Genomic DNA, 27,071 nt, shown 5'->3' with positions numbered 1-27,071 from the left:
TCCATCCCTCCCTCCTTCTCCCCTGCATCTCCTGTCCTGCGTCTTTCTTCTCCAAGTCGTCTCAGGCGCTGACCTTTTCCTCGCAGTTCCTTGTCATCTCAGATAAGGCAGACAGCGATTGAATGTGACTCCTTGGCTTGGGGAGGCCACAGTGGGGTGGGGTGTTGGCGCATGGTGCTCCAGATGTGACACAGCCCCTCTTGGCCCGGGGGGCATTGGCTGGCATGGGCTCAGCATGGGGCGGGCCAGATCCCCCAAACGTTTAGCTGGGATGTCAAGGAAGCTAATGAACTGGCAGAGAGGGCAGAGAGGCACGTGCGCCTCTGTGTGCGAGGGGAGAAAACGTACACTACTTTGGATGTTGACAGCTTGTGCATTGCTAGGCTGGACCTCAGCAGGCTGTGTGTGTGTGTGTGTGTGTGTGTGTGTGTGTGTGAAACACACACAGACAGAAATTTTTGGGGGGTGGGAGGTAATCAGCTAGATTCTATGACCTTATGAGAAGGTGTTGTTTAGTTGACAGGATCCACACCGAATTGCCTGTTGCCAAAGGGTCAGTTTGATGGAACAAATACCTTCTATACTTGTCTATAAGTCTAAAAGTGTATGCCCCAAAATTGACCCCCAAATCCCAGGTCGACGTATTTACGGGTCATTTATGTGAGCAGAAGGCATTCAGGAATTGGAACAGTTAATAAGAAATGTCAAAGGTGAAAGTACAAAGGCAGGTCTGAAGGAAACAAAAATAATGACCACAAAAAGAAATACACAAATTCAATCTAGACAACTAGGGAATTGAAATAATTAAAGAATTCCCGCATCTAGGATCAAACATTGACCAGAAGGGAGACTGCAGTCAAGAGATAAGAAGAAGACTAGGAATGGGAAGGGCATCTATGAAAGAACTGGAAAAAGATACTGAAGAACAAAGACATACAACTGAGCCCTAAAGTCAGAATGGTCCAGGCCACTGTATTCCCCATCATCCCCATGGATGGATGCAAAAGTTGGACAGTGAAGGAAGCAGAAGGAAGACCAACCCCTTTTGAAATGTGGGGCTGGAGAAGAGGACGTAGGATGATCCCATGGACAGCCAAGAAGCAAAAATGGTCAGGTTGAGACTATCGTACTTTGGCCACATCATGAAAAGGCATGGGTCACTAGAAGAAACAATATTACTAGGAAAGGTGGAAGGTGGAAGAAAGTGAGGAAGACCACAAACCAGAGGGATAGACTCAGTCAGGGGAATTATGGGCAAGGGCTTATTGCAGGATCTGGGCAAGACTGGGCAAGGGAAGAGAGGGATCCTTGGATATATTTCACCCACAGGGAAGCCATGAGTCTGAACTGACTCAAGGGCAGCTAACAACAACAACAAAAACAATGGTAATGTGATAGCATTTGTAAGGTTGCCATAACCAACAGTTAACAGCAACAAAAGACAGAAGTTGTGCCTTGCTTTAAAAAGGCACCTTCCTCCACTTTTCCTCAGCATTTCCCCAAGCATTTAATGCCATAACTTGGAAATGACTTGAAGGCACACAACTACAACAGTGACTGGAAATGTCCCTTGGGCTGCCAGCCATAGGCAGATACTCAAGCTGGCTTCTAGCAAGACTGGAGTAAGAGGGTTGAAGCCCTGATGGTTTCCAAAGCAGGGTTTCCTTTGGATGCTGGTGGGATCATCCCCTTCAGAAGCCAAGTTGGGGGTGCAAATGAAACAGGGAGAGCTGCCATGTTAATATGAGACAGGGCTTTGTTGTGGCTAACCACCCTCAAGTCAATCTTGACTCGTGGCAACCTTGTGGATGAGACATCTCCAAGACTCCTTATCTTCCACTACTCTCATTTGTTCTTGCAGATTCATACCCATGACCTTCTTAATAGAGTCCATCCATCTATTGTGTGGTCTCCCCCTTTTCCTGCTTCCCTCCACCTTTCCTAGCATCATTGTCTTTTCCAGTGAGCCATGCCTTCTTGTGATGTGGCCAAAGTATGTCAGCCTCAGTTTAATTACAGTGGTACCTCGGGATACGAAATACCCAGGTTACGAAATTTTCGGGATACGAAAAAATCCCATAGGAAAACATTGTTCCGGGTTACGAATGTTTTTTCGGGTTACGAAAAAACTTTTGGTGCTTTTTTCGGCTTTTTCGCACGGAATCGCGGCTTTTCCCCATTAGCGCCTATGGCAATTCGGCTTACGAAGGCTTTTCGGGTTACGAACGGTGCCACGGAACGAATTAATTTCGTAACCCGAGGCACCACTGTATCTTGGCTTTCAGGGAGATTTCTGGCTTCATCTGTTCAAGGACCCATTTATTTGTCTTTTTGGTCATCTGCGGTATCCTCAGCGCTCTTCTCCAGCACCACATCTCAAGTTAATTTCTTTTCGTTTTACCCGTTTTCTTAATTGTTCAGCTCTCACATCCATCCATGGCAAAGGGCAATACAACTGCTTGCACGATTCCGACTTTTGTGCTCAGTTGTATATCTCTGCTCTTTGGGATTTTCTCTAGTTCTTGTATAGCTGCCCTTCCCATTCCCTCCTGTTGCTTTAAATAAATAAATAAAAATAAAACTTTTATTTCTATCCCACTTTCTGTAGAGACCATCAAAACAGTGTTCAAAGATTAAGATTTAGCTGGCAAGGTGGAAGGCAGGAGGGAGAAGAGGAAGGCCGCATTGTAGATGGATAGCCTCCTTTAAGGAAGCCACAATGGCTGCCCTGACTCTGCAAGACCTAAGCAGGGCTGCTGATGGCAAGGAGACTTGGAGGCCTCTCATTCATAGGGTCACCATAAGTCAATGTGACATCAGTTAACAACAAGGCAGTAGGAAAAGAGGAGGGCTGCCTTCCAGATAGATAGATTCCATCAAGAAAGCCACAATGGCTGCCCTGAGTCTTCAAGTCCTGAGTGGGGCAGTTGAGGACAGGGAGATTTAGAGGTCTCTCATTCATAGGGTCACCATAAGTCAAAGTCAACTTGACATCAGTTAACAACAACAACAAGGTGGAAGGCAGTAGGAAAAGAGGAAGACTGCACCACTGATGGACAGACTCCATCAAGGAAGCCACAATGGCTGCCCTGAATTTGCAAGACTTGAGTGGGGCAGATGAGGACAGGGAGACTTGGAGGTCTTTCGTTCATAGAGTGGTCATAAGTCAAAGTCAACTTGACATCAGTTAACAACAACAAGGTGGAAGGCAGTAGGAAAAGAGAAAGACTGCATTTCAGGTGGATAGGCTCTATCAAGAAAGCCATGGCTGTCCTGAGTTTGCAAGACCTGAGGAAGGCAGTTGAGCACAGGGTGACTTGGAGGCTGCCATTAGCTGAAGTCAACTTGACAGCAGTTAACAACAACAACAACTGCTTTCTGAATCTTCTCACCATTTAGGGTGGAATATGAGGTGTGTCGTTGCACCAGAAAAACAAAAAGGAACAGATTTTTAATTGGTGCCACTTAATGCGTCTGCAGTCGCAATGAAAGAATGTGGCGATAAGGTTAATGTTGCCAAGCTGCCTGGGCATAGCGTGCCGTGCCACCAGACCTCATGCCAATGGCATGCTCATTTCACTTGCTCATTGTTATACCTTCAGCCCCTCATTTGCCCACAGTTTAATAGGAGGAGGGGAAAGTAATTATATTGTCTCTGTCCAGACATAAAGGGGAGGGAGGGCTTGCTGGATGCCGCCGGCAGTGGACTCTGTGATTGAGTCAGTTTGCAAATGTAAGGCAATTAGCTAATTGGAGCTGGCAGGAAGGCCTGTCATCTTTGCTCCGGCAAAAGAAGCAAGTCATTAAAAATGATCCGCGCTCCCATAATTGAGATTATTTCAGGGTTGTCTCCAATGATTTTTGTTTTGCTGTGGGTCTGGCTCCCCCCCCCCCTTCTGATCCATGGGAAAAACTTCATTTTCATGCGAAGCGAATGCCCAGATTGCAAGGCAGCTGTGCTTTTATTCATGATTAATAATCCTGGCCATGTAAGGAGATGGGTTTACTTAGACAGCCAAACATCTTTGCAAATTACGGACGAATCAGCCTCTTAGATTCACATGCTAGACATGCACATCTGCTCTGAAAACCCTTCCATTTGACAACCAGCATTAGGAATGATAAAGTAATAAAGTTTCAACAACCTGTTGTTGTTATTATTATTATTGGTGTTTTGTGTCTTCAAGTTGATACTGACTTATAGCAGCCCTATTCTAAGGGGTTTGGGGGGGATTTTTTTGGCCAGATCTACACAGAGAGGGTTGTGATGGCCATCCTCTCAGGCTGAGATAGGATGACTTGCACTCAAGAGTGAAAATTTGATGGAAGGAATAAAATGAATTTGGGTTCCATTGAAGTTGAAAGCCAAAGTTCTACATCATAATTGTGTAGTATACACCCATACTCTCATAGTTACACTGTAGTTGTGTCAAACCACTTGTTTGTTGCCCACTAACATGGTACAACAGATGGTTCATCTCCCAGCGTGGCTACTTATTGTCCCATCATGCATTATATTCTCCAATGGCCTCAGTTTGTCAGCTGTCCTATTTTCCAAGCTGCCTTTAAAATGTTACAGATACAGCCGTCTCTTCCCATCGTTCTCCTTCATCCGCAGCTTTCTTCAGGTGCTGCAATCTCAGTTCAAAGTGCAAGAGTAGTTTTCATTCATTTAACTCAGGAGGGAAGAGAGGAGAACAAGGCATGGAATATTGCCTTTCACAATAAACTCAGGCAATAAACTTATAGCCTGTTTCAGAGCTTGGAAAAGTTACTTTCTTGAACCACAAGCCCCAGAATCAAATATGTCTGGTGAGTCTCATACCCATAAACTTTCTCAATTTGGCAGGGACAGTCCTAATGACTCCTCTGCCATCCCACTTTTTCAGCAGCTTTTAAAATGCCCTGGTTTCTCTCTTCTCCTCCCACTTTCTCCCTTTGTCCTCATCTTACCTTCATTTACACAAATCGATTTCAAAGTGCAAAAGTACTTTGCACACAATTAATTCAGAAGCAAAGTGAGGCAAGGAAGGGGTGGAATGATGCTGTTCCCAGGAAGCAGAGGCAAAAGCAAACTGGTGCTTGCGTTCTTTCTCAGTCATAACTTCAACCATCTTTGGAGGAGAGCCTTAGTTATTGTACTACTCTAACTACTGATGATGCTATACAAATAAAAAGAATTGCTATTGTTTATCATGGACACAGAAGAAGGAGTGAAAACGGGAGGAAGGAATATCAGCAAACTAAGATACACAAATGACACCATAGTTGTAGTAGAAAACCTCACTGACCTGGAGCAACTACTGAGAAAGTTCAAGGAAGAAAGTGCAAAGGCAGGCTTAATGCGGAACATAAAGAAAACCAAAATAATGACCACAGAGAACTTACACAAATTCAACCTAGACAATGAAGAAACAGAAACAGTCAAAGAGTTCTCATACCTGGGATCAAAGACGGAGAGAAATGGAGACTGCAGACAAGGAATCAGAAGAAGATTAAGAATGGGAAGGACGGCTATGAAAGAACTAGAGAGGATTCTAAAATGCAAAGATAGACAACTGAGAACAAAAGTTAGACTCATACAAGCCATCATATTCCCTATTGCTATGGATGGATGTGAGGGCTGGACAGTTAAGAAAGAAAATAGGAAATCAATTCACTGGAGATGAGGGTCTGGATAAGAGTGCTGAGGATCCTATGGACAGCCAAAAGGAAAAACAAATGGGTCCTAAAGCAGACCAAACCAGAAGTCTCCCTGGAAGAAGCCAAGAGGACCAGACTGAGGCTGTTGTACTTCGGACACATCAGGAGAAGGAAGGACCCATTGGAAAAGACAAGAATGCTGGGAAAGGGGGAAGAAAGTAACGTAGAAAGAAAGGAAGACCACATGCTAGATGGATGGACTCTATTAAGGAGGTCATGGGTATGAGTTTGCAGGAACTAAGCAGATCTTGTAGTGCCTTTGAGACTCACTGAAAGATAGAAATTGGCAGCATGAGCTTTTGTAGACTAAAGTCTGCTTCCTCAGTAGTAGTAGTACATTTAGAAGTAGTAGGCTTTAGTCTATGAAAGCTCATGCTGCCATTTTCTTTCTTTCAGTGAGCCTCAGAGGTGCTACACGATCTCTCTACAACTGATTCTACAGACTAATGTGGCTATATCTCCAAATTATAGCAGAATCATGGAGGACAGGGGATCCTGGAGATGTCTCATCGCTATGGGAAGGGATTGACTCAAGGGCAGTTAACAACAACCAAAATGGTTTGTCATATGCCTCTGGTTCAGTCTGTACTGTGATGTACAACACAGACTGAAGAAAAAGCAAAGCAACCCACAAACGGAGGGGCTGCATGTTTGGGAAGGAGGAGAGTACCACGCCATCATGGCCTCCTGCCGAGCCGCTTGCTTCCATGCAGAAAATCCAGCCAGCTGTGTTGATTTTGAACATTTGCCAGCCCTGCCTGAGGCAGCGGCAGAAAGCGAGTTAATAAACTGGAGGGGGGTTTCCTCTCTGATGGGCCACAAGAGTCGAGGAGTGGGCTAGAAACTCAAGTCAGAATCTTCCTGGCCATTGCATTCCCCATCATCCCCAGGTACGGATGCAAACGCTGGATAGTGAAGGAAGCTGACAGAAAGATAACCAACTCCTTTGAAATGTGGGGCTGGAGAAGAGGACTTAGGAGGAGCCCATGGACAGCCAGGAAGACAAACAAACAGGTTCTTGGACAGATCAGACCAGGGCTCTCCTTGGAAGCGAAGAGGGTCAAGCTGAGACTATCGTACTTTGGCCACATCATGAGAAGGAACGGATCACCAGAAAAGAGAGGAAGACCACAAACCAGAGGAATAGACTCGATCAGGGGAATTATGGGCAAGGGCTTATTGCAGGATCTGGGCAAGACTGCAGCAGAGGAGAGGGAATCTTGGAGATGTCTCATCCACAGCGTTGCTATAAGTCGAAGTCAAATTGAGGGCAGCTAACAACAACAACAACAACAACAACAGTACTGCCTTTTGCAGTCCTGAAAGTCAGTATCTGCTACCACCTTTCATATTGTTAGTTCTTGTGAATATGTGTGTGAATGTGTGCTTTTGTGTGAAAGTAGATTTTCTTTTGCTGTTATAAAGCTACATTTGGACCTTGCATTGTGGAGTTCTGTTTCTTGGAACTGGTAAACATCAGCTCAACCTCGGCTTTTAGTTGCCCAAAGCCCTCTCAGCAGCCTCACTAATAAAGTTCCCCCATTAAATATTGATTGCGGGTGCCCACTTGGGAACTGGCATTTAGGGTGGCACCTTCAACGTTTGGGGAACAGTTGTGTCAATCCAATTAGGATGCCACTCCGTGTAGCACCTGCACCTTGTGCTGCCCTGACCATGGGCTTATCTACTTGACTACTATGGCCACACATTTCCTCAAATACAATCCTAAAATAAAATGTTAACACTGTTTAAAAAAGAGCCATTTCCAACATGAAAGGCCATGCAGAAGAGCACTGTGTCAGCGGCCAGACAGAAGCTCAAAACGGATGACAATTTAATTCTATTTTAAACTGTTGCACAATGTCGATTTCTTTTACCTGTATCTGTTTTACTTTTCGTATGCTGCTGTGAATCTAACTGTTATGGCTGCATGCTATGGAATCCTGGGATTCGTAGCATCAGAGCTCTCTGAGAGGGAAGACTAAATGTCACAGAAAAATACACATTCCAGAATAGCATAGAGCATGGTAATTAAAGTGGTGTCAAACTGCATTAATTTTGCAGCACAAATGATGCACAACCTTTTGTCAGTGCCTTCAATGATCCTCTTTATTCACAAAAAATCTGTGTATAACCCCAGTTGTTGTTGTTATTGTTGTTGTGTGCCTCCAAATCGTTTCTGACTTATGGCAACCCCTAAGGTGAACCTATCATAGGGTTTTCTTGGCAAGATTACAGATGCACCATTCATTGCACAACGTTGGTGTGTTCAAGGATAGGGTGGTGTAGAACAACCACTCCGTAACGACATGTGTGCAAATTTAAATTACACAAGCATTTGTCTCAAGGAAGAGGCATGTGTGTGTGTGTGCATTTGTGGCTGTGTGTATGTGTTTGCAGAGAGGGAGGGTATTTTTTGCTAAGTGCTCTTGCAGCCAAGGTGTGATGCATTATTAATGCCCTGAATGATCCTAAGAGCCACACCTGGGAATCCATTTAGGTCATAGAGCGGCACAAAGGCTATGCTCCAGAGAGGCTGAAAAGAACATCTCTGTCATCTTGTTGTTGTTTTAGGCTAGAAAAACTGAGCTCTTTTTTCCGAAGGGAAATGATTCCCTTCACATTTTGGATTGTTCCATTCCAAATTATTTTGTTGCATCTATTTCCATTGCTCAGCCTTAACACTTCAGAAGAGAGTGTGCATATGTTTGGAACAGCAATCAACCCTATAGCCAAATCCAGAGCTTGGAAGTGTTACATCCTTGAACCACAATGCCCAGAATCCCCAGAGACAAATAAGTCTGGGGATTCCCATACCCACCAACTTTCCCAGTTTGGCAGGGACAGTCCTAATTTATCCTCTGCTGTCCCACTTTTCCGCTGATTTGAAAATGTCCCAGTTTCCCTCTCCTTCCCCCACTTTCCCCCTTTTGCCCTCAGTTCACTTCAATTACTGTCAACTGAGGTCAAAGTGAAAAAGTCATTTTCACTCAGTTAACACAGGGCTCATTCCCAGTTACATTTAAACCAGTTTCCGATTCACCTTCGCTCCGTGTTGATAAATTGATTCCAAAAGGTCCATTATTCCCATTATAAAAATGGATCTTTTCATTATCCCCTTGTAATTGCTTCTTTTTTGGCACGGTTGTCATCTCCACTAGTTTGCGCCGCTTCAAAATGCATGTCAATCATCTGTGTGTCATTGGTGACGCAAGCGGCAACCCGGGCAGCCTGGTTTGGGAACTCTGTGTGTGTGTATGTATATATGTGTGTGTGTGTGTGTGTGTGTGTGTGTGTATATTAGACTGGATTCATTGGTTTTGCAACTACTTGCCTCACCGATTGCAAGTAATGTAGTTGCAAAATCAATGAATCCAATCTTCTATCAATTTTATTTATTTATTTATAAACCATGTGCCCGTAGGTCACCCCACAAGCACAAAAAAATGGGGGGAATGTTGGTTCTTCCAAAAACTGAGGAGGGATGGAAAGTACCCCTCTGCCATTAGTCCCTTCCCTCCAGAATATAGTGGTTCAGATCCATCGTTCCCACTTATTGAACACACTTCAGAATTGATGCTTTTCAAAAGAAGTGTTAGGAAACTAGTGCCTGAAAAAACTGTTGTTTTTTTAGTTTGCTTCTCTTTATTGTGACAGGAATCGATCAAAGAACAATCACAACCGGTTTCAAATGGAAACGACTGTCATATAAACTGATCAGCAATTCGCTTTAAATCATAGTGGGAACGCATCCTCTGAAGGGAAAAGAGGAGAGGAAGGATGGAATATTGCCTTTAACAGTCAACTCAGCAATCAGTCTATAGCCAAATTCCTAGCTTGGAAAAATTAGGTTCTTGAACTACAAGGCCCAGAATCCTCAGAGGCAAATAAGTCTGCAGTCTCATAGCCACAAACTTTGTCTATTGGACAGTAACAGTCCTCATTACTCCTCCGCTGTCCCATTTTTTCTGCAGTTTCCCTCTTCTCCTCCCACTTTCTCCCCTTGCCCTCAACTTACTTTCATTTGTGCAAATTGACTTTAAAGTGCAAAAGTAGTTTGCACACAGTTAACTGTGGAGGGGAGGGGAGGAAGGGATGGAAACATGCCTTTCCCAGGGAGCTCAGGCAAAAGCAAACTGCTGCAGCCTCTCCTGCCTTCTCTCTCCTTTCCCATTAATCATTTGTGCCATCTTGGCCACACACATTCTGGTTTTTATCTGTGACAGGTTGAAAGGTATGGAGAGATGACTCAAACAAGCAAGCCATTTCATATCCAGGGAGCTGGTTTTCCTCATCCACACCAGTCAAGCCCTGTTCCTCTGCTTAGCCTTTTCCTCCTGGTTGTAGGTTTTGTGCATTTATGGGGTTTCCTCTGGAGGGTTGAGCAGAGAAGCCAGGACACTCATCCCTCCCACTGTCCAGCTGTGCTCACAGATGTGACACCTTCTGGACCCCTGACGCTTTCCCTTCCAATGCCAAGCTGCGCACCACCCCAGGCACCCTCTCTCATTTGCAATCATCCTGCCCACCTCTCTTCCCCCTTTGGCTTTGTCTCCTTTTCATTAACACCCATATTATCACCCTTTCCCTTGTCACATTCAGTCTCTGTGTCTCAGGCAAATTATCTGAATGCTTTGCCAGTTCTGGCTTGCAAAGGAGGCAGCAAGGTGCTCAAGCTGCCAAGCCGATTAGTCCTTCAGCATCCATGAAGTGATGCCACCCTATTCTCCTATTCGCTCCAGCATACAGTGTTTTCTCATGCAGATGAAGGGAGTGCAAAGTTCCCATTGTCCCTGGCAAATGGGGGCGGTTGGAGTGCTTGTTGTTGTTGTTGTGTGCCTTCAAGTTGTTTCTGACGTGGGGTTTTATTGGCAAATTTCTTCAGAGGGGATTTGCCACGGCCATCGGCCATCCTCTAAGGCTGAGTGAGTATAACCTGCCCAGGTTCACCCAGCAGGTTTCATGGGGATTCGAACCCTGTCCTACAGAGTCATAGTGCAACAGGTATAATGTGCATTTTGTTTGCCAAGTGGAGCTTTGGAGGCCTGTAACATGTATAATACGCATTTGGGTTGTCCCAATGAAGTTTTCACTGTTTTTTGGATTTTGGACGATGCTCTACTTTGCTATATGGCCAACATGGCTACCCCTGGATATTCATCCAGATGAGTGTTCAGCTTCACTCCTTTTCTTTCTAGGACATTCCTTGGACGTAAGAGGTAATCGTCTTGAGTCCTGCAGCATCAGATCTTACCCATTGCTTCGAAGAGGGATAGGACTATGGACTTTTTCACATGGAGGAATGTATCACCGTCCTGAAAGAAGAAGAAGGGGGAATCCGAAAATGCAAGAAATTACGTAGTAGCTTATCACACGCACAGACGAACACAGCGTCCACCCGAAAGAGAAAGCAGTGCGAATGAGAATGAACTTATCACATGAGTACATACCCATCGGCTTCTTGATTCCGAATTAGCGTGTTTGCACATGCTCAATGAGGACAAAATCCCATGGCCGAAGTAACCCAATGGCTGAACTGGAGATGCATTTCATATTAATGAAAATGCAAATTGACTGTGAATTCGCAGTGGAAAAGGATTTATGAATTCAATATTTTTCCGAATTCAGCTATTCCTGAGATTTCTCATGATTGCGTTTGGATTGCCTTCCATTTGCACACGACGTCATTTGAAAATCTTTTGCAAAATTATGTGAAATACCTTGGATGACCCCAGATTAACCTTCAATTAACCTTCCAATTTTCCTTGTGCGATAAAGTCCTATGTCAAGTTTCCTGTTGGCATTTCCTTGCCACCAAACTCACCCACGCTGGGAGAAGTCATTGTTGGAAATTCCCACCGGCCCAACCTAGAAAGGAGTGCAATGGCATAAGTGACCGCTTCCACCTCCGAGATGAAAGCTGTGCACTGCCTCTGGAGTTGTGCGCCAGACTGTCCGAAGTTCACAACTCCTCCTAATGGCACTGGGATCAAGGGAGTCCCCTCCATCCTAAGAAGTGTGAGGACAGGAGAAAGGAAGACCTATGGGTTCAGCCTGACAATTGCATTAGCAGCCAAGGTCCCAGAGGATCCAGAAAAGAGCAAGGATGGTGGTTTGATTCACCAGGGCAAAGCTGACCGAGGTCTAATCTGCATGGCAGAAATAATGCAGTTTAACAACAGCAGCAGCAGCAACAACTGTTTGAGACTGCTTTAGCTGCCATAGCTCCATGCTATGGAATCCTGGGATTTGTAGATTGGTGAGCTATATCGCCTTCTGTCACAGACAGCTCTGGTGCCACGACAAATTACAAATCCCAGGATCTCATAGCATGGAGCCATGGCAGTTTTAAAGCGGTGTCAAGCTGGATTAATTCTGCAGTGCAGATGCCACTTCAGAAGTGCATGGTAGGCACTAGATTTGATAGCCCTTGAGGTCTCTTCCAACTCTATTATTCTATGAAATCACTACAAACAATCCCTGCAAAAGAATGGAATGAAGGATGTGGAGACAATCAATCAGTCAATCAATATCAGCATTGCACAACCAACACTGTACTCACTAGTGCCACTGCTCATTGTCCCCTTGTGCACAATCTGATGAAACCACAATTTGACTCAGTCTAAGGCACCTTGCAATGTCCCCTTGCCCCGTATCCTGTTTTTTAGTCCTGACTACAGTGCAACAATTGACTCCATTGTGAAATGGTGAGTCAACACAGAGGTAAAGTCCATGGATTCAGTGGGTCTCCTTCAGCTAAGCAGAGCCTAGACAAGGATTCTGGGCAACGGGACATAGCAAGGTGCCTGATATTGAATCAGATTGCAGGTTCATTGAGCCCAGTATTACCAGCTCTGACTGGCAGCCATAGTGGTTGCAGCAAGGTTTCAGCAGGATCCTCATCTCTACTGAGAGACTCCTAACCTTCCATCCTAGAATCCTAGAATCATAGCGCTGGAATAGCCCCAAGAGCCATCCACTCCAACCCCATTCTGCCATGCAGGAACTCTCAGTCAAAGCATCCCTGACAGATGGCCACCCAGTCTCTGTTTAAAAACCTCCAAAGAAGGAGACACCATTGTATTCCGAAGGATTGCCTTCCACTGTTGAACAGCCCTTGCTCTCAGGAAGTTCCTCCTAATGTTTAGGTAGAATATCTTTTCCCCTAATTTGCATCCATTGCTCTGGGTCCTATTCTCTGGAGCCGCAGAAAACAAGCTTGCTCCAGATTGTGCAAATCTACAGCGCTATATAAATAAAGAATAATAATAATCCTCAATATGACATCCTTTCAAATACTTAAACAGGGCTATCATATCATCTCTTGACCTTCTCTTCTCCAGGCTGAACATACCCAGCTCCTCCTCATAGGGCTTTATGGTTTCCAAACCCACCATGTTGGTTGCCCTCCTCTGGACATGTCTTAATTCCATCCAACAATTAACCAGGTCCCACCCTGCTTAGCTTCCAAGAGGAGACAAGAAGTCTGGCTCCTTCTTCCCTTAAGCCCCCAATATCTCCTCGCTGCTGGAGGGGGATGCAATTGGCCCCTTGGGGCCCCCTCGGCCCTCCTTCGCTTGGCCCCTTCCTCTCCATCCGGCCTGTCTGTTGTTTGTTCCCAGCTCCAGCCTGGTCCAGCTCAGGTAGGCCATTCCCCAACTGCAGTGCATTCACGGTTCATAAAGCACGGGGAAGCTGAGCCGAACTGACAGAGAAACCTTTAGTGGAACAAACGGGAATATAGTATCAGGCAAGGCTGACCGAGCCATGAACTGCATCCAAACACGGAGCAGATTATCGTCAACGAAAATAGCATGCAGTTCAGATCACTTATGTGTGAGCTACCAAATGCAGCTACCATGTCAGGCCGCATTAGGGTGCAGATGCATAAGGAATGGCAACCCAGCATCGACCCCGCACGTTTCCTGGGAGGCGCATGGCAAAGTTCACCCTGACAACAGCCAAACTTAGCTCAACTTGCTCCGCTGGGGACCACAGCTTGGGAAAGTTCTCTTTGGGGACTGCAGAGCCCATACCTCTCAAGCTCTGTATCTGATAGAAACCGTGGCTTCCATTTAGGGAAGACACGTTGGTGGGGAACAGTCTCTGGATGGAAACCTGTATTGTCTGCCACATGGACAGCTCCGCTACAGAAGTCGCTGGACATTTCTGTTTGAAGCAGAATACATGTATTCAATTGAAGGTGACAGAAATAAAGCTCATAGAACCATAGACCCAAAAGAGACCCCAAGGGTCATCCAATCCAGCCTCCTTCTGCCATGCAGGAAGACACACTCAAAGCCTTCCCTGTGGCCAATGACCATCCAGCCTCTGTTTGAAAAACCTCCAAAGAAGGAGACTCCACCACCTTCCAAGGCATAACTCCCACAAGACTGTAAGGGAGCTGAAGTGTCCAAATTGAATAATAGGATCATAGAGTTGGAAGTGACCCCCAAAGGCCACCCAATCCAACCCCCTGCCATGCAGGAAGACACAGTCCAAGCGCTCCTGACAGATGGCCATCCAGCTTCTGCTTAAAAATCCCCAAAGAAGGAGACTCCACCAGACTCCAAAGAAGTGTGTTCCTCTGTCAAACAGTTCTTACTGTCAGGAAGTTCTTCCTAATGTTGAGCTGGAATCTCTTTTCCTGTCATTTGAATCCACTTCTCTGGGTCCTCTGGAGCAGCAGAAAATAAGCTTGCTCCATCTTCAATATGACATCCCAAGTTCTGCACACCGTGCTCTTGTGCATGGATGCACATATGTACCTTTGTTTGTGTGCTGAGTTGACCACCTGGTGTCTTTGTTCAGTTGTGCAATGTTGTCATTCAACATAAGGGCTGCGTAGCACAACTGATGCATAACTTTATGCACAGATTTACACTCTTCCACCCTGATGGAGATCTTGGCCTCAGGGATTGTGTTTTGTGTGGAGACACCATGTCAAGCACACACCAAGAGTGCACACCAACTTGGCCTTCTCCTCCATAGGTCCTACTGAAACGATGGATCCCAGCCTGCAACCGTGTTTGTCCATGTCTACACAGGGCATATGAACCAGTTCCTCTGCCCACACTTGCTGCAACCTGTCTTCATGATGTAGGGCCAAAGCCCCAAGTTAACTGTGGACTGTTTTCATGACTTGAGGCCACTTCTGGAATGAAGGGTTTTAAACAGAGGCTGGATGGCCATTTGCAACAGGAAGTGCTTGAATGTTGTCTTTCTGGATGGCAGAAGTGGGTTGGATTGGATAGCTCTTGAAGTCTCTTCCAACTGTAGGGAGATTATCAGATGCAAAAAGGACAGCCGTGTTCCTTCCTTGTCCCATCCTTCTTGCATGATTGCGGGAAGGACTTTCACATGATGTCACGCTTATCCAGACATTGTCCCATCCAGGAAGTGTGATTGACAGCAATCATGCAGAAGACTTTCATATGACATTGCGTTGATCCTGTCATTGTCCCATCATTGAAGCAGAATTGTCCTGGCATTTTGTACTAATGGGAGTTTGCATTAATAATGACAGGATAATGACAGGATCAGTGCTATGTGTATAAAGGGCCTTTGTGCAATTGCAGTCACAGATGGGATAAGGATGGGAGAGTGATCCTGACTCTGTCCTGTCCCCGTATGATAATCTCTTTTGGTTCACACACTGGGGAATGACTTGCACCAGCGGCAGAATGCCTTGCAGCAAAGTAGGATGCATGTGGAGACACTTGGCATCGCTATGTGATGTACTGCAGCTGCAAGGTTGTGAGTTCATTCCCAGGGCTCCACAGTTGATTCAGCCTTCCATCCTTTTGTAGGTCAGTAAAATGAGTGCCAAGCTTGTTGGGAGCAAATGGCTTACGGTTTGTAAAGAGGAGAAAGAACAAGAAAAATAGGATAATCTTAGAGTATACACACAGACCTACAATTTGTCAAAATGTTTTTGTGGTTGCTCCAAGGTTAAGTAATTAGGGAGGGCTATCCATGTGGATATGGATCTGCTTCTCCCTTTTCACCATTTTCCCTTCTGTTAAAACATTAGCCTGATAAAGAAGCCAGTGGAGCCTCGAAAGCTTGCATCATGTATTTTGGACATTTTGGTTGGCCAATAAAGAGGATTTTGGATGTTATTGTAGTTCTGCAACATGGCCAACATGGCTAGCTCTGGATGTGTGTTCAGTATAGCAGTTAAAGTGGAATCAAAGCATTACAACAGTGTAGTGCGGAAGGACTCTTTGTTGGAACTGCTGCAAAGGATTGTTGCTGGTATTCTGCTGTGGTGTTCTTGTATACTTCTCCATGAAGCAAAGATGGATGCCCTCAAGCTCAGACCATAGCAGTCTATCAGTCCCTTCTTTTCCTGCCTCCTGAGCTTTCCCAAGCCAAGAAATATTCCTTTGCTCCTGTTTGTCTTTTTCCTTCACTGGCACTGGGCGAAGGTTGCTTCCGCTCAACTTCTTTAGCTGTGTGGCTGGTCATTCCCCAGCGAGATTTGCAGAGGGATCCTTTCCAGCCCTGCTGTGTTATCTTGGGCTGAGGAGAGGGAGGAAAAGAGGCCTGCAGATGGAAATGTGCTGTTTCCCTGATTATGTTCACACTTGCCTTTGGTTTCCGCCTCGCTCCATTACAGACTGGCACACATTGGGGAAGATGCCTCCCGGGGTCTCCTCCACTCCAACCCAAGCCTTCAGGAGCTCCGAGGGACCGGTGGGTTGTTTTTCTCCTGAAGAGAGTCTTTTTCAAAGTGTGCGTCTGTTTTGTTCTGTTTCACAGCCTGGAAAGTCTGGAGGGACAGGAGCTGATCTGCAGCTATGTGTTGATGCACCACCTAGTCTCCCAGAAGCATCTCTCTTGGGTTGGGGCTCTTGCCTGTAAAAGGAAAGCTACAAGAAACATTGCCTGGGGGTCACCTACAGCTCTGGCCTGCACACACTGGCTAGTAGTTTGGTCCCGTCATATAATCGTAGATTAGAACCATAGAGTTCATAGAATAATAGAATCATATAGAGTTGGAAGAGACACAAGGGTCATCCAATCCAACCCCATTCTGCCATGCAGGAACTCTCAAAGCATCCCGAGAGATGGCCATCCAGCCTCTGTCTAAAGACCTCTGAACGAGGAGACTCCACCATCCTCTGAGACAGTGAGGTTTATCACAGAAAGATTTTTGCAGCTCAGATCCGGGGTGACTCCTGGTTCAGCTATGCGAATGCATGTTGTAACGTGTTTTATCACACCCGGTTGCCCTTCCATTGCCCTTCCGAACTGAGGGGGAATCGAATCCAAGGCAAGCCACGTGATGCGGATTCAAGCAAAGCAGAGTGAGTGCACATTGTATTACCACACCGGTGGGATTCAACGATTCGAATCAGCACCCTTGCGCATGCTCAGTGGGAGTCTGAACGCATCCTGACCTTGTACGTTTCTGGGGTGAAAAGGGGCACAAGTTCTTGTTCCCTGTTTCACGTAATTGCGTGAATATTTGCCTCGTGAATCTTTCTGTGTCCTCTTCATCCCCCCTTTTTTATTTTCCCTTCCATTTCAGCAATTTCAACACAGACAGACAGACAGACAGACATTGTCGATCAGTGGTTCCCAACCTTCCTAATGCCGCAACCCTTTAATACAGTTCCTTATGTTGTGGTGACCCAAACCCATGAAATTATTTCTGTTGCTACTTCATAACTGTACTGTAATTAAATAGGTGTTTTCCAATGGTCTTAGGCAACCCCCAAGAAAGGGTCATTCGACCCCCAAAGGGGTCCCGACCCACAGGTTGGGAAGCACTGCTGTAGACAGACAGACAGACAGACAGACAGACAGACATAACTGTGTATTCACATTCACACACATACACACATGTATATATTCCAAAAAAATGAGTTGCTCTACAAACACACCTCCTCCTCCTCCAACATAGCGGCCGGGAAGTGCACCTGAGGCGGGGGGACAGGAAATGGAAGAAAACCATAGCCCCCCCCCCCCCACTGCAGACAGGAGGCATGGGAAGCCCAAGGTGAAAACCAGGGTCCCACCCAGTTCACGTTACAATGTGAAAATGTTTAACAAGTGCATAACCCCCAGGAAAGGTTTCAGCCTTATCCCAGCAACAACGGAGCGAACAACCCCCCTCCCCCCGGTTGCCCTGAAAGTGAAAGGACCACCGAAAGGAAATGGGGGGAAATTGCAGCGCAGCATCATGGGAAATTTGCAACCCAGGGGTTTGCGGTGGTGTCCCAGAGCAGAAGCAAAGTTGCATTCCACACCAGATCAATTCGGAGTGAAATCGAAGTGAGCTTGGAAGCGAATTCTGTGAATTCACTTTTTTCCAAATTCATCAAAATGAGGAGTCACTTTGGAATCACTGCAGAAGCCCCACGGAAGGAGCCTCCAGAGAAAGGAATCGCATCTGATGTTATAATGTGAATTTGCATCGTTGGACCCGCACTCATGTCAGATCTGAGCCGCAAAAACCTCCATGTGATAAACGCCAGTGTCTTCCACTGTCAAACAGCTCTTACTGTCAGGAAGGTCTTCCCAATGTTTAGGTGGGAACTCTTTTCCTGTTTTCCAAATGCAAATGAGAAACCACTCAGGGCCAGAGGCTTTCCCAGCAAACAGTGATCACCAATTAGCAGACACTAATCCACTTCTGCACTTCTCTTTCCCTGAGGATACACACACCCCACTCTCTTCCATGCCAGTATTCTCTGAAGATGCCAGCCACAAATGTTGGCAAAACGTCAGGAATAAACTCTTATAGAACATGGCCACATAGCCTGAGAAACCCACAAAAACTATCTTTTCTTGTTGTTTGTGTCCTATTCTCTGGAGCAGCAGAAAACAAGCTTGCTCCATCCCCAGTATGACACCCCTTCAAATATTTAAACAAGACTGTACCAGCATACTGCTGGCGAAGCACCAGGAATAAAACTCTTCTAGAACACAGCCTCATAGTCTGAAAACCCCACAAAAAAGCTCCTTTGGTTCTTCACATGGCTGGTGGCAGCTGTCAGTCCCTTGGAATACCAACCAAGGGGCTAGTATTCACTTGGACTTCTTGTGTAAGGATGCCGGCAAAGCTTTACATTCCCACAGCATCAAATAAGAACTTCCCTCAGTTTCCATTTGTGGATTTGGAGAGGCATTTCTTTCCTTTTTGGCCATGTTTTTGTGCAATCTTTTCTGTACCAGTCAGTGCCTCCTGGACTTGGCTGTCCTACGCATACAGCGCACAAAATGGTGGTGTGTTGCTTTGGCAGTGCTCTTTCAAATGCCCTGGAGCTGCCTGCAGGGCCTGTGTGCGGTGGGGGAAGAGGGCTGTGCTGGCAGTGGGCCTCTGCACATGCGCAGAGTTGTGGGGGTTCAGAGCACGGTCACCGAACACCAGCTCTGGGTCAGTGTGGTGACTTTGAGTCAGTGAGAGAAGTGCCAGGCTGCATTAATGCAAAGGGGCTTCAAGGGCGCCTTGACATCTCCCTCCTTTCTCCCTTTCACTAGGTAAAAAAGAAGTGCCAGGGTTCATGCAGATGCCCACCTCCTCCCTGAGAGCAGTTGTTAAAGGGAGGGTAAGTTTTGCAGAAACTCAAATATTAAGATCTTTCATATACAGTGGGCCCTTGGTGTATCCGCTAGGGTTTGGTTCCAGGACACCCCCCCCCCCCAATGGATACTCAAATCCAAGGGTGCTCAAGTCCCATTATATAGAATGGCAAAGTAAAATGGTGTCCCTTATATAAAATGGAAAAATCATGCTTTGTTTTTCAGAATATAGTCAGCCCTTGGACACACACACATGCCATGGATACTTGAATCTGTGGATAAGGAATCCAAGGGCTGGTTGTATTTGATTTTTAAAAACATCCATGTGTCTTATTAAAGAGAGAGAGAGAGATCTAGGACTTTATCGCACCAGCCTGCTGTTCTGCCACAATTGTGTTGGTATATGAATGGAAACACCCTAGTTTGGCATCATTTCTTATCACACTTTTCCTCACAATCGTGCTTTGGCAATCCATGGTCATGCAATCTGTTTCTGTGTCCTGGGGCGAATCTGCTCCACCAAATAAAAACCAATGCACAGAACTGGAATGGAAATGGCCACAGCTATTTATTGACTGCAGAGGCAGTTATTTAGCGCATGCATAGGATTGGATCTGGGCTTCGGAGACCAAATCTCCAGTCTTTGCTGGCAAAAAAATGGAGCAATGGGGACTTGACCGGATGGAGGCCCTTCCAGGCATAAATCCCTGCATGTCTTCTTGAGTGTGCCTGGGCCAGCCTTTTCTCCACACTCCACTCCCAGCCCCACAAAGGGGACCCCCCATTTCCACCCATTTCAAGGGTACTGACCACCTCCCTGTATCCCGATCCCATTCCACACTATTTTCTAGAAGGAAGGGTGGGAATGAGCGATCACAACCTCCAATCCTTTCCCCAAAACTGGCTGCTGCATAAAATGTGCCCACAGCAGCCAGCTTTGGAAGTCTGTTGGTGGTATGATCATTGCGATGAGGTGGCAGGAGAGCAATCATAGAATCAGAGCTGTGCAACTGCCTGCCATGCAGGAATACACAACCAAAGCACAAAGCTACAAAGCACAACCATTCACACACACGCGACAGTCTGAAAAATGGAAGTGGAACTGCAGCAGAAGGGACCTATCACACAAATGCAGTAATGGAACAACAGTGAGATTGAAAGCCTATAGATGGGGTTTGCCTATCAGTGAAAAGGTACACAACAGTTATTGACGGAATGCAAGGCAGCAGCAGGACAGACACTACATTGTGTGATAACCTACCAGCCCAAAGATGCTTTTATCCTGCTACAATTCTGCTTTTCTAGGGAAACAAAACACCTTCTAGATGCCGTTGGACTGCAACTCCCAGGATTCTTCATCATTGGCAATGCTGGCTGGGAGTTGCAAATCAGCAACGTCTGGAGGAGCACGTAATTCCTATACCTGATTTAGGCCAAAATCCCTGTTCACCAGCTGGAAAACATAAAAACATACCAGTGGACTTGCTGGACTGCATTGCTGCACAATCAACTCCACAACAGAATGGATTGGCAGTGCAATTTTCTTGCACACAAAAGCCTACCCAGTTTGTGACTCTATGGAATATCTTAGGAAGTGCAAGCAGAACAGATTACACTGACATGATAAGGCTTGCCCACCCTGAAGAGATGACCACTTTGGCCCAACCTCTGAGAAAGTGCAACTGTTTGCTTGCCTTAAAATAACACAAGCTGAAAGCAAGATTCTTGCCCTAGATATCTATGAGGATGCCACAGAACTCAAAACATGGAAGGCCACATATGCTGCATCTGCACTGCAGAAGAAAAGCAGTTTGACACTACTTTTAACTACCATGCCTCAGTAGTATTGGCAGTTTTGGAATTTGTAGTTCTGGGATATTTAGCCTTGTCTCTTGGAGAGCTCTGGTGACATGGCAAACTAGAAATCCCAGGATTCCATATAGGATGAAGCCATGGCAGTTAAGTGTTGTCAAGCTGTGTTAATTCTGCAACGGATCCACAGTTATTGGCATACCTTCTACAGCATCTGTGACCTGTGACAATTAATTTGAAACTCCTGGTTCAGAGGCAGTCTATCAGTGAGCCCCACAAGCTGCCAGGATGTCTGTGGAGATGGACAATGTGGCAAGGAAACGGTTGATTACCTTCATGCCTTGTTTGTGGGCTTCCTAGACACAACTAGCTGGCCCTTGGACACAGGCTGACTCTTCATTAGATTACTCACTCTCTGTTTATTCTTTATTTTGGAAGTCAGATTGCAAGCTCCTCAGGGCAGAAAACTGTCCCTTTGGGAAGTCAAAGGTTTCATGGCCGGCATCCATAGTTTTTCGTGGGTTTTGCGGGCTATGTGTTTGTTTCTGATGTTTCGCCAACATCTATGGCTGGAGTTTTCAGAGATCTTCACAGATTATGGCTGGTGCTTCCGAACATTTATCCAGGTTTGTTGTTGACCCAATCTCTCAACAGGGAGACCAAAAAGGTAGATGATCTGGAAACCACCAAGCCCTATAAGGAACAACTTAGGGATCTGGGTATGTTTAGCCTGGGAAGAGAATGTTAAGAGGTGATATGATAGCCTTGCTTAAATGTTTGAAGGGGTGTTATGTTGAGGATAGAGCAAGCTTGTTTTCCGCTGCTCCAGAGAATAGGATGCAATGGAGCAATGGATGCAAGCTCCAGGAAAAGAGATTCCACCTCAAAATTAGGAGGACCTTCCTGACAGTAAGAGCTGTTTGACAGAAAAATACGCTGCTGCCTCAGAGAGTGTGGCGTCTCCTTCTTTGGAGGTCTTTAAAGAGGCTGGATGGCCATCTGTTAGAGATGCTTTGACTGAGAGTTCCTGCATGGCAGAATGGGTTTGCACTGGATGGCCCTTGGGGTCTCTTCCAACTCTAGGATTCTGTGATTCTACACTTATTGGTGATGGGAACTACTACTACTACTACTAGCTGCTGTGTTTGTTTAGCTCCCAAGGGGAATTCATTAGGTCAGCCTCTCTCTGGATTAATCCCAGAAGGGACCAATCTGAAGATGCTCATGCCATCTGCTGAGCCGGGCTGCTCCCGCTTGCAAACCTGCTCACAATGAGAAACGCCAGTCTCTGCCTTTCTTGTTGCTGGCCTGCCTGGCATTTGCTGAACGCAACAGCGTTGAAGCCACTCCAGGCAACAAAGCATTGACACTAATTGAGGCAAAGAGGCCCTCCCTTTAGCCCACGGTCCGGTGCACCAAACAGTCTAGGAAGGCCCCACCAGCAGCTGGCATCTGCAAAGAGCACGGCGGCACAAATAAGTCCTTTAATCAGAGCATCCTGCTTCTACCAGGCAGCAAAAGCAAACAAGACAGCCACCGTGCAATGGGTTTTCTCCCCTTCATGCAGTTGGTTTAGCTTAATAACCAGATAGGCCAAGGCACATCTTACACCTACAGATGTCTTTTTTCATTGTTGCACAACAACCAAAGACCCACCCCCATGGTTTTGCTGCAATAGCCCCCTTGGATGGCCATTCTGCGGCTGCTGGAGAGCATGGGAGATTGGAGGAGCACTTGGCTGTGCCCCAGAGCCAGAGCCAGGCTGATAACCTCATCCTCTGGTGGCTGGGCACAGCCAGATGCTTTTCCGATTCGGCTGTTCAGGAGGGCTTTCACAAGTGATGTAAACATGAGTCAATTGCCAAAATGGTGAGGGGTCTGGAAACCATGCCTTACAAGTAGAGACTTGGGGAGCTGGGTATGTTCAGCTTTGAGAAAAGATGGTTAAGGGTTAAGGGTATATGAGGGCCCGGTTTAAGTATTTGAAGGGGCTCCAATTGTAGCTGATGGCCACAAATATATTACTTGTCCCTGACACACAGGGAGGAAATAACTGCTGCTTTCCCCACATCGGACAGCTTAAGAAGCACTGGACTAGAAGCACTTCTGCTTTGGTCAGGCCCCACCTGGAATACTGTGTCCAGTTCTGGGTTCCACAATTCAAAAAGGATGTTGAGAAGCTGGAGCCATGTGTCCAAAGAAAGAGGACCAAAATGGCGAAAGGTCTGGAAACCATAAATCCCTTTGAGAAGAGACTTAGGAACCTGAATATGTTTTAGCCTGGAGAAAAGACAGTTAAGAGGGGACATGACCGCCCTCTTTAAGTATTTTAAGGGGTGTAACAGTGAGGAGGGAGCAAGCTTGTTTTCTGCTGCTCCAGAGAACAGGACCCAATACTGTAGAGCAATATATGCAAGCTTAGCTACAGGAAAGAGATTCCACCTAAACACTAACTTCGACAGTGGGACATATTCCCTCAGAAAGTGATAGAGCCTCCTTCCTTGGAGGTTTTTAAACAGAGACTGGATAAGTCTCTTCCAGCTATATGATTCTATGACCCACATAACCCTTATAAGTCTGGACTTTATCACACCAGCTTGCTGTCCCACCACAATCATGCTAGTTTAGAAATGGAAGCATTCCTGTTTGGCATCATTTCTTATCACACTTTCCTAAACAATCAGGCTTTGGTGATCCATGGTTGTGTGATTTGCTTTCCGCACTGCCAAACACTGCCTTCCAATAGGAAGGAATAAGCGATCCTGGCTGCCAACACCCTCTGGATGTTGGCTGCTGTGTGAACGTCAGAACAAACAGCAGCTGGTTTCAGGAAGGCATTGCTGGCCATGACCGCTGCAAGGAAGGAATGAGAGGAGCAGGATCGCAGATATCCAGACCACATGGCTGCCCGAGAAGCAGAACTGCAGCGGAAGGGTCCTATAGCATGGCTCTTTTTACTATCGCCGAGCCATGAGACCCAATGGGTGCCCTTGGGCAAGTCACACTCTCTCAGCCTCAGGGGAAGGCCATGGCACATCTCTGAATAAATCTTTCCAAAGCCACATTTTAGGCTTGCCTTAGGGTTGCCATAAGTCAGAAATGACTTGAAGGCACATAACCACAACAACAACTGCACAGAAGAAGGCAATAGTAAACCTCTCCTGAAACCTTTTGCCTTGGACAACCTACAATGGGACAATCCATCTCCACAAAAGAAATGCATCCGAATGTAAAGGGATCTCACACAAGAGCACTTTAAAAAGCCCACACATTGGTCCCAATCCACTTCTAGGTCCTGTAACAGAACAAGCAGCTCAGAAGTATATATGATCTATATAAGTTAATTATTTAATATTGAATGTAAGTATTAAAGATCTGTATATATTTTAAATTATAGAATGTATAAGAAAGTGGGAAGGAAAACCTATCATTAGCCTTCTGATTTTTTATTTAAGGATAATCAATATATTTATGTGTGTGTGTGTGTGTGTGTTTAAGAAAATAGCCCAAGATCAACAATAGGAAGTAATGAATGGTTTATCTAGTGTGTAAGTATTGTAAATTTGTATATCTGTATAGTCTGTTTAGGAGTTGGATAGACTAGTATTATGTAGTTGGTTCAATTTTTGTTAGGTGTATTATGTTTGTGTATCTGTCTTATTGTTTGCTTGACTGCTATTTGTGCTTGAGATGCTGACTGTAAAGTTTGAATTTAAGAAGATATCAATAAATATGTTTTTAAAAAGGAAGGAGTATACATTCACACGTGCAAATTTGTTGTTGTTTGCCTTCAGGTTGTTTCCAAACTATGGCCACTCTTCACAGGGCTTTTTCTTGACAAAGTTTGTTCAGAGGAGGATTTGCCACTGCTTTCCTCTGAGGCTGAGAGAGTGTGACGACCAAAGTCTCCCAGTGGTTTCAATGAGTTTCCAAACCACTACACTATGCTGGCTCTCCATACTTACAAATGTATCCTTTAAAATGTTTAAAACATATTTCTGTTATTCTTAGGCTGGGTTTCCCCCCCGGTTCCAATGGATCCCCAAAGTGGGTTACGATTAAAGGATTTTATCCAAACGCATAAAATTGCAAACATAGAGCAAGAGAGACAAACGGACGCTTTGCCAAGCAGCGCTGGTTTTAACTCAACCACCGATTAAGCAACATAAAAAGCCTGTGTCTAAAAATAAAGGGTGGAATAGGTTTTTAAAAAGTGGCATGTTCTTGGATTATTCTCCCAATAATGGAGAAGATCCCAAGCTTGAAATATATCCTACTGAATTTCACTGGCAAACTAATACTCTTCTGGCAATGAGCAACTGCACAAAATTGTTGATTTAAGGCAGAAATAGCAGATTACTGGATTGGTACCTTACCAGGGATGCACAACTCTGCTCCACTGTGCTCCCTATGAAGATGAAATGTTCAGAGCCATCAGCACAGTTGCCATTATTGCATCAAGGCTGTCACTTTTCTTTCATTCTGGTTGGAAATGCATTTCTGCAGCGAGGCAGTTGCAGTCCCAGACAACATCCGCCAGAGAGCACCAACTTCCCAGAGACAGATGGCATGGAAATAGCAAGAGGGACCTATAGGAAAGTACAGTAGCTTCCAAAATCCTCCAAAACATGATACCTTTATGGGGCCAAACAAAGTACATATTATACATATTGCAGGATTTCGGAGCTCCACCGGCTTCTTTGTCAGGCAAAAGGTGTTAAAAAGCATACAGGAGAAAGCGGGAAACAAAGATGACGTTAGTCCTAGCCCTGCATGTGGTCCAGATGTTGTGGTTGTTGTCCTCAATTCATATGGTTTGGAAGGCTATTCATGCAACAGTTGTGGCTGCTGTCCTCAGTTCAGATAGACAGATAGATGATAGATAGATAGATAGATAGATAGATAGATAGATAGATAGATAGATAGATAGAAAAGCCAAAGCTGATAACAGGTGTTCTTGACCGTCCATTCACCTGAGCAGTCAGGTGAAGCGACGAGTCAAGAAGCACCCCAGACGCGCACAGAGTCCTCACAGGGAGCGTGACCCCGTTCAGGACAGGTGGAACTACCGCCATTCCTGGACCAGGGGATAGATAGATATAGATAGATAGATAGATAGATAGATAGATAGATAGATAGATAGATAGATAGATATAGATAGATAGATAGATAAGATAGTAAGCATGCATAAGATGATAGATGGATAGACAGAAAGACAGAGCAATGATCTGCTGCCTCTGTCTGTCAGTCTGTCCTTGCTCGGGCTGGCAGAGGGCATGCTTTCTCCCATCGCCTTTCTCCTTTTTGGCCCCAACAGAGACGAAGGCCTTCTTTCCCTCGTGGCACAATGTGGGCAATCCCTGTCCATAAATATCAGGGGAAGAGACAAGGCTTGGCGGAGCATGGAGAGGCCAATTTGAAGCTGGGTCAGGGAAGAGCAAAGGCATATGTGCGTCCCTTGCATTAAACCTTCGGGCAGGGTCAGCTGGATGCCAGGGGGCAAACATGCCATTCAGCGCATGGGTGCACCCCTTCCCTTCCCTTCTGCAGCTGACATTGTTACATAAAGTCAATGGTTGTCCAGGGTACAAACAGTGATGTCTCTTGTGATAGAGGGAGGGGTGGCAGGGAATCTCCTCGGCAATACCCTGAAACTTTAAAGAAGTTTATCTAAGGATGCATCTCCACTGTAGAAATAATGCAGTTCGACATCGCTTTAACGGCCGTGGCTCCATTCTCCAGAACCATGGGATCTTTAGTTTGACAAGGTCTTAGTCTTCTCTGGGTGCATCTGCACTGTAGAGATAATGCAGTTTGACACTGCATTAACTGTCATGGCTCCGTCCTACAGAATCCTAGGATTGTAGTCCGATGGGGTCTTAGCTTTCTCTGGGTGCATCTGCACTGTAAGATAATGCAGTTTGACACTGCATAACTGTCATGGCTCCGCCTACAGAATCCTAGGATTTGTAGTCCGATGGGGTCTTATACTTTCTCTGGGTGCATCTGCACTATATAATAAT

The 27,071-nt window shown here is 45.7% G+C and overlaps 1 long non-coding RNA gene across 2 annotated transcripts in view; it reads left to right on the top strand.

The window, feature by feature from the left end:
* Positions 1–24,953, top strand: part of LOC121931479 — a 39,526-nt gene extending 14,573 nt beyond the window's left edge. For both annotated transcript variants that reach the window (XR_006104149.1, XR_006104148.1), the window contains exon 3: positions 24,843–24,953. This is a non-coding gene — a long non-coding RNA (uncharacterized LOC121931479). The remainder of the gene's footprint in view (positions 1–24,842) is intronic.
* Positions 24,954–27,071: the final 2,118 nt, after the last annotated feature.

Source organism: Sceloporus undulatus, chromosome 5 (assembly GCF_019175285.1).
Source record: "Sceloporus undulatus isolate JIND9_A2432 ecotype Alabama chromosome 5, SceUnd_v1.1, whole genome shotgun sequence".
Taxonomy (NCBI): Eukaryota; Metazoa; Chordata; class Lepidosauria; order Squamata; family Phrynosomatidae; genus Sceloporus; species Sceloporus undulatus.
Note: the sequence above shows the minus strand (reverse complement) of the source record. Positions and strands in the feature narration are given on the sequence as shown.